Source organism: Pipra filicauda, unplaced genomic scaffold (assembly GCF_003945595.2).
Source record: "Pipra filicauda isolate LSUMZ 115617 unplaced genomic scaffold, ASM394559v2 scaffold20_size4479445_pilon, whole genome shotgun sequence".
NCBI classification, from domain to species: domain Eukaryota; kingdom Metazoa; phylum Chordata; class Aves; order Passeriformes; family Pipridae; genus Pipra; species Pipra filicauda.
The window spans coordinates 3,239,443-3,246,764 of NW_024104321.1; positions in this window are offsets into that span (position 1 = coordinate 3,239,443).

The following is a 7,322-nucleotide window of genomic DNA, read 5'->3' on the forward strand; positions in this document are numbered from 1 at the left end:
ATTATTCAGTGTGCCTTTATTATTCAGCTGCTATCAGGTTCCTAACCTTAACTGGGACCTTGTTGAAGCACATGCAGTCCTTGATCATGTCACAGTATTTCTTCTGAAAATCTTGATCACATAATGCAGACATGGGAGTGAGTTTCTGGTAAGACATGCTGAGATCTCAGCATCATGTGGAGGTGTCTGGGAAAGTTTTAAATGACCTGGAACCATGATTTCTGCATGGTCAATAGTGTCATTTAGCCACCTCCAACTAAGAACTGCTCAAACCAGCACCTTCAGGTAGGGGGTGTCAGCCAGAACCCTCAAAGGCAAGGGTATGTCTCAGATCACAGTTCTTTTTATGTCTTGTCTAGTGGAAACATATCCCTTTACCCAGGCTTAACATAACAGTCTTCAACTAAATGCTGAAAGTCTCATCAAAGAAGTCCATCAACAGATAGGAGAGGGTAGAAAAGAAAGCCACTTCCTTTTAAGCAGTACTGGAGATAGAGAAGCCTCTATCCCTCTCTGATACCATACTTCACCAACTGGTGTGATGGTTTCAGTCTAGGCCTTCCTGGAAACCAGCTTGTAACCAGGAAGGAACTAGGAAGGTGACCAAGGAAGTATTCCATGCTATTCCTTTACGTAACCTAGGGTATAAATAAGGCATGGATAAGATAGTTCGCTCTCTTCCTTTCCGGCGAGGTTCGAGAACGGTGGGTCCCTGTTTCGGTCGGGCTTATCTGGAGCCGAGGCCTACAGTGACTGCTGTTATCTGCCACCCGTGAGGGGAGAGCCAAGGGCCGTGTCCAGCCATCCTGCCTGTTCGAAGGGAAGTGGTGAGATTTTTGCTAATTTGCCTTCGGCTGGTTGTTTGACTTGTGCGGTCCTTGCCCCTTTTTGTCCTTCTCCCTTCCCTTCCCCCCTTCCCCCCCCCCCCAGTGTGTGGTATTCTCCTTTTGTGTATCTGTCTCATATATAAAACATATATATATATATATATATATATACATATTTTTGCTATAGCTTTGGCTGCTTGTTTTTTTTTTCTCTTTTCCCTCTCTGGGAGGCGGGTCCTCGTTGTCGAGTTTCGGGGGACTTGGCGGGAAGCCAGCTCGAAACTTGCACAACTGGAAAGCTCATGGATTTATATATTAGTCTTGTAGCCTTTGGCTGTGCTTTCTAAGTGCTCCTAGCTGTCACCCAGAAAAACTTGTATATATCCTTAAAGCCTGTCATGGTTTGAGAGCTCAAAAAATCTAATTCCCTATCTTCAAACCCCCTCCCACATCTCAAATTAATGTGAGAAGGTTTTTTCCAGACAACCACACGAGACTTAAAATGGGGGAAAGGGAATATATTACAATGACTGTGCACATAAATATTACAATACATTACACACACGATCTCAACTATCTCTACTATGATAAATCAGTATTTACAATGGATCAGATCTCTTCTCCCCTCCAAATAAAAGTCCAGGAGGGAAGAAGGAAAGATCCTTTCCAGACTCAGAGCAGCAGTTTCTCTCTAGGGCAGCAATCTATCCTCTTCTCATGCAGCAGCTGATAGCTGGATCTCTGCCAGCACACACAAGGGGGGAATCCAAGCCCCCTCGGCCACTCGTCTTTCAAGCGAGGGTCTTCTTCCGTAGGCTGTGTTCACCAGGACAAGGGTCACTTCACTACGTCATATCACAAAGCTCAGGCGTCTCCGTGACGGTCCTTATCTTCAGGGGATCCAAACCCCTTTGCAGAGCTCCTGTGCTCTGCCTCAAGCAGCAGGGGGCCAAGGTCACCCCCCTCTGCATTCTTTCTCTGAGCTTTTAGCTCCTTTCTGCAGTGCTGTAGCACTCCAAGGTTCTTTCAAGTAAGAGTCCATCATCTTCCTCCTTTCTAGGAGGGGTCTCAAAGGAGTTCAAACCACTACAGGGTTTTTATTCAGTTCTTACCCCAACTTCCTCTCTCTCTCTCTCTCTCTCTCTCTCTCTCTCTCTCTCTCTCTCTCTCCTGCTGGCTCTCTATCTCGGCTCTGGCAACTCTGAGTCTTCCTTGGCTGCATGCTGTTTACTGTTCCTTCAGTTATCTCTTGGCTCTTAGCCACAATCTCTGGACACTGCTCATGGTGGAGAAAACTTCTTTATCTTTGAGCCACAGGTACTTAGCCCAGCATTACACTGTTCCAAGTCCCTGCAGCCCCCCACAGCCAGGGGCTGGGGGGCCCCAGAGGCCCCAAGGGGCTCCGAGCCCCTTTCCTCATGGCCTCAGAACATGGCTACCCCTTCTACCACCAAACTACAACAACCTTCTCTTCGTTTGCTTGTGGTATGTTTACATTTTGCAGAAGCGCTCACTGATAAAACTTCAAAACTTCCAGGGTCACCACCCCCTAGGGTTTACCATTTTATAACTGCAGGGGGAAAACTGTTTCCCCCCACCACAAAGCCAATAAATTTAATTAATACAGTTGTAAAAGACAGAGTTACTACTTCTACAACCTCCCCATACCTTTCCAACTGCTTCAGCTGAAGGCTGGGTTGGTACTGGTACTTGCATCCTCCTTTGTATGAGGGCCAGGCAGCCTTCATCTGTTCCAAGATGGTAATGGAGCCCTCTGAGAGGAGTTTTCCTGGGACCACTGGAGGGGTCAGGAACCAGCAGCCCTAGGTAAATCACCATAGCCTCAGTGACCAACCTCATGCCCTGTGCATTTACTATAAGAAATGTAATTTCCTTGTTTGTGCTGTAACACTAGCTGAGGTGGTCTAACAAACTGACAATTGAAAGGCTAATTTCCTTGGATCCAGAAGGCTTTTCTGCTCCAGACCCAAGCTGGAGTAAGGCGAATTTGCTGTAAGTTAGCAGTACAAAACAGAGATCAGTGATCTGTCAGAAGAACAGGCACAAGTAAATCTGCAGGTCTCCACAGTGTGCTGCTGATCAGTGAGCAGCTGGCTGGGAGCTGATCTGAAGCTTGTAAAAAGGAAGAAACTGGGAGACAGGCAGGAAAGCAGCATTCATCTTTGTCTGTTGAGTTTTAATACAGCTTAAGAAATCTTCCTCAACTTACTCAAAGTACTAATTAGAGTTTGCAAATCCAACTTTAAATTAAAGTAGTACTATATTGAGGCTTGTTGGAGTGAATCCCATTAAAACCAGTGGGTAAGCTCCCATTAACACAGCAGGAGTTTATTGGCTTGAATCATATATAAAAGATGGTAGGGTCTTGTTTGAACTTTCATTCCACATATATGTTAATGCATTTTAGAACACCCTGCCTACATTTTAACTCCTTGAAGATCCTTTGAGGGTGTTTTTCTTAAGTTTCTAAAACATTCTTATTAAATTTATAAAAATGCATCTCCTAGAATATTTTCATATATGAAAAAGAAACTTTTGTCCCTTTACACTGTAGTAAAACAAATGACTTTGTTTAAAATTAATCTATTGCATTACTCTCTTTTGACACCAGAATTTGTCTATTGAGAGTTTTCCTAAATGTATTTTTTGAGACTTTTCAGCTTTTTTCATCTTTCTGTACTTGCACATAACATCTCTTCTTTCCAATCTTTTTCTTTGTGCACTGAAGTCTCCCAGTAACCACTGCAGAATTTAGTACTCCTCTACTGTTCTTGCACATCCTTGTGCCATCAGTAGCTGCTGTAATCTGCTTTTCTGGATAAAAATAATGGGAGTTTTCAAGTATGTGTTCCCAAAGCAAGGGAACTGCATGACAGTGTAGGAGTCTCAGGACTAACTGAACACCTGTGGCACAAACACACAAAGCAATACAAGTAGGAAGCAACAATGAGCCCTCTTTTCTCTCTTGGCTTCTCTTACTGTTTCAGCAGCCTGAGGAGGAACAGGGCAGCAGCTTTGTCTGAGCTTTCCTTTCTCCTAGAATTTAGTGTCCCTTTAGTCCCTTCAGTGTCTGTTGCAAGTGCATCACACTGCCTCATTGCTCTAAAGCAGATGGAAATCTGCTGCTAAGGGAGCTGCAACTTCTACTGCCTCTGATGGAAAAGCTGACTCCACTAATTTTGCATCAACCAATCCCTGTCTCTGTGTACAGGGTATTTGGGAGAAGAGAACGGAACAGAAAGATTTGATGTGGCTCTGGTGGCCCTATACATGCTTGCAGGTCAGTCCTAAGGCTGCTGCCCTGAGAGTGCCTGACACTGGAGCTCTTTCTTTACAGTGCCTCAGCCTCCGGCCTGCACCTGTTTTTCTGTTCTGTGATTTGCAGAAACACTTGCCAAGATGGTTCCAAGCCTTGTCACCCTTGGAGATGTGATGCTGTCCTGTAAAAGGGGTAAAGCTTGGTTTTATGTTGCTGGCAACTGATGCCTCTTAAAAGAATGATTTTTTAAAGGGGTACAGGAACGGGAGAAAGGATCCCTCCAAAGACACTGGGAAAAATGGCTTGCCTGTTAAATCTCCACAGTTTTGGCTCTTCGACTTGATAAGAGACAAAGCAGGGAGTCACTCTTCTGTTTCAGTGTGTTTAGTGATAGAGAACTGTTTCCCCTTCCTTAATCAAATCATTGGCCACCAAGGTATGGCAGCATGGGTTTCAACATCATCTCACTGCTGCATGAGATAACACAGTTAGAGTAAAGCTTAAACTAGCGAAAATTGTGTTGAGGGCCTGTCACAACCCAAAAACAGGAGTGATGTTCATTATAAACTCTAGTTGACTGAACAAAGACACCAGTCCTGGGGCCCTCCAGGAAATTGTTTGGGGAGCATGTGCTGCACTCATTAAATATATCTTACAGACTTAAATGTAATTATCTCCAAACGTATACTTTGCACTGTTTTCTGTAAGATTCTGTAAAATTTTCTTTTTTTATACCAGTGTTTAGAGCAGTTGTTTTTCACTTATGTAAACCAGAACTAGGATTGCTTGCATTCACACTTGAATTTATGCTAGAAATGCTTTTCTAGTCACTTCTTCACTGCATTGGGATATTGAATTAAATTGGATTGTGATTCAATGTGCTAGTCACATTGGGATTAGAATCAAAGCTTAAGCAGAAGACAAAAAAATAAATTTTGTATTGTGAATAAGATAAAATAAACCCAATTGTGAAGTCTAATTACTGAAAATAAACCTGATATATTGCTATCTCATTTCTTTAGTACTGAGAGAAAACAGTTCTTTTTAAATCATGAGTCCATAGACCTTATTAAATGCAATATAAACTCTTGGGAAAGAGTTGATGGAAACATATTCTCATATTTAAAACATTTGAGACCTACTTACTCCTATTTCATCTCTCTCTGAAGGTTTTCAGCATTTCCTGTGCTCGTAGCACACTGAATCAGCCAATGAAGGGTATTGGGATCCCTTGATCTGCCTGGCTGGTTACCTGAATCACATTGTGTGAGTTACACTGATCAATCCCAGTGATTAAGTGCTAGAGACACACTTTCTTTTAAGACACTTTCTTCTTTTTGAAGATGCAAAGACACAAACGATCTCAGATGAATATTTTTAAAGGATGTAAAATCTTAGGGATGAATCATCATCAATTCAAACAAATTTGTACAGCAATTATGCGAGCTCTGTATCATAGATCAGGGATTTGTCTTTTTAAAGCCAGGATCATAACTACAGACATCTAATTAAGCTGTATACTCATTAAGGTAGTCAGGGAGCTTTTCTGCACCATTAACTCAAGAGACAGATCAGCAAGTATCATACCCAGTGTAAAAATGAAGTCAGTCATTCACAGACTCACAGCAATGTTCCTTGGAAGAGCCTCTGGCAGTAATCAAGTCCCATCTGCTGCTCAAAGTGGCACCATCACCAACACTAGACCAAGTCAGCTGTGTTAATGTCTAGGCATAAATCTTGGAAGCTTCCAAGGATGCAGATTTCACAGGTTTTCTGCGAAACTTGGGCTACATTTCCAGTGAAAATGTTTTTCCTAATGTGCAACCTCAGTCTCCCTTGCTGCAGGATGTGTCCCCTTTTGGTATCATTTGCCACTGCTGAGGGGCTGTTGGCTTTGTCACCTTTGCCACTACCCTTCAAGTAACTGCTGGTTACTCTTGCAATGTCTCTTCTTTGCCCAGCTCCTGCAGCCCCTTCTCATGGTGCTTTTGGTCCTTTGGCAACCCTCCTCTGCCTTGCCCCTTTCTTGGCACTCTTAAACTGGGGAGCCCCAAGCTAGACCCCATTTAGAGCATAGCAACTTTCCTTGATGTTCTGGCCACAGACTTCATAAAGGAGTCCAGTATGCAGTTTGCTTTATATACGGGAAGAATAGGAAAATGGAAAAAAATTATCCTTATTTAAAAATATTGGGAAAAATGGGGTAGGAGCAGGCTTCAGAAAGTGACCTCAGGGTTAAAGCAAGTCCTTTTGATGACAAGACCAGCTCTGAGACCAGTAGCAGTAATGTAATGAAGCAAATACCATACCAGGGGAATGATCAAAAAAGGAGCAGAGAACAACAGAGACCAGCACCCTGCCCTTTTGCAAGTTAAAATAAGTATGTGCTGTTTCAGTCCTGTTTCAGAAGAACTTGCTAAAGCAGAAAAGATAAGAGAGTTGCAAAGGCAAACAAAGACTGACTCATTACTGGTCATAGACACTAACTAGTTTAGAATTCATCAGCCTGGAAAAGTGACTACTGAGTAAAAAGGTAAAAAAATGTTTGTAAAATTGTGAATGGCATAGATGAAAGTGGACAGGGAAAATTTTTTCCTCTGTATTTCTCAAGACAGTAACTAGTAGATATCATATTTACAGTTAGCAGAAAAAGCAAAAATGAAGGTGTTTTTAACAAAATTAGTGGTTAATCCGGAATTTCTTTCTTACCACTGGATGTTGTGAATGCTGGAATTCTACCATGAATCAAACCCAAAACCTGGATACTAAACAAAAGCTGAATCAGTATCTAGAGAGCTGCACAGCTTTTTCCTCTCTGCATCCAGGATCAAAAGCCATTGACGTTCTTGAGGAACTTTCTATTTGACGTCAAAGGGCTTTGCATCCAAACTAATTGTAGGATGTGATAAATCCCTGTAGCAACTCTGATATGGACTTTTAGCCCATTTTGCAGCTTCAGTCATGTGTGTGAGTGTTCAGGGCTCTTGCACTTCAGTGGGCATACTTGTCTTGCATACGGTTTAACCTTTTGACAAATGTGAGTGAGCACCTTAATTTCATGTATTTGGCTTCCAAGGCAGCCTGTAAGACTCCAGCCCTGGGAGCCGCCAGCTCACAGATTCAGCTATGAGTTTTACTTTAAAATATAGATATAGGGTTCTTTAATACCTTGAGTTAATGTCAAGAGAATAAACCATGGGCTTGTTCCCAAAAGG